We start from the raw sequence: 1,374 nt of genomic DNA, 5'->3' as shown, positions 1-1,374 counted from the left end.
GCAAAATGCTGGTGGTCTCCACCCTCTGGGACCCTCCCTAGTCTCCTCCCCTCCCTAGTCTCCTCCCTGCCCTTCCCCTCCCTGGGGCCCTTCCTGCAGACAACTTCCACTCCTCAGACTTTCTTCTCTCACTCCTGAGAATCTTTCCTCTCTACAAATAATTGAGAATACTGAGCTAGATTACCAAGTAGCTAGCTAGATACTTATATACTGGCGAACATGTGTATATATTTATATAAATATATATACGAACATATATCCATTGTTTGTTTGGTTTTGTGCTGTTCCAGAGGCTTGAACTCAAGGCCTGGGACCCTCCCTAATTCCGGAATCACCCTTTTCCCACCTTCCTGTTATTCCTCCAGAGAACTTCTACTCCTCACTCTTTCTTGGTTGTTTATTTGTTTATTAAAAGGTGATGAACAACAGAATCAAGGCAATAAGTACATTAGTATTTCTCTCAGACTTTCTCTAATCACAGACAGGATCTCTTACTTCTTAGAGAAATTTGGGCTACACACACACACACTATCACACTGGTTTATATTTTCTTTTTTTTTCTTAATCTGACAGTTTGAACTCAACCAAGGACAGCTTTTTCACTCAATATTAGTGCTTTATCACTTGAGGTAACACTCCACTTTGGCTTTTTGGTCCTTCCTTGGCAATAAGAGTCTCACACACTTTGCTTTTCTTGCTGGCTTTGAACTGCCATCTTCAGATCTTAGCCATCCAAGCAGCTAGTATTACAGGCCTGAGCCATGCGCTCCTATCCAGCTGCCTGGCCCTCTCCGGTGCACAGGACAGTCAGTCCCTCTGAGGGCCATAGATGCCCAGTCTTCTGTCCCTTTTGTGAGGGCTTAAAGTGCCAATTTGGTGTTTGATAGCCATTTGTGGCCAAGTGTAATTGAGTTTTGACTTTGTTCAAGAGATTGCTCTCTTCAGATAAAGTCTCCCTTCCTCCTTCTTCATTTCTTCGTCTTGTCCTCCTCCTTCTTCTTCTTCTCTTCCTCCTCCTCCTTCTCCTACTTCTTCTCCGTTTTCAATTTTTTTTTTTGTGAGGGGTGGGAGGAATATTTTTGGTGGTTTTTATTCATTTATTCGGTTTTTGGTCTATTCCTACGGCTTGAACTCAGAGCTTGGGCCCTGTGTCTGAGCCTCATTTGCACAAGGCTAGCAGTCTACCACTTGAGACACAGCACCACTTCCGGCCTTTTCTGTTTTTGTGGTAATGAAGAGTGGAACTCAGGGCTTCAAGCACGCTAGGCAAGCAGTCCACCACAAGGTCACATGCCCAGCCCCATTTCCTCCTTTTCTGAATGCAGGGGTTTGAACTCTGGGTCTTTGCTTGTTTGGCAGACACTTTAGCACTTG

This window comes from Dipodomys ordii, unplaced genomic scaffold (assembly GCF_000151885.1).
Source record: "Dipodomys ordii isolate 6190 unplaced genomic scaffold, Dord_2.0 Scaffold68, whole genome shotgun sequence".
In the NCBI taxonomy this organism is placed as follows: domain Eukaryota; kingdom Metazoa; phylum Chordata; class Mammalia; order Rodentia; family Heteromyidae; genus Dipodomys; species Dipodomys ordii.
This window is presented reverse-complemented; position numbering follows the sequence as displayed.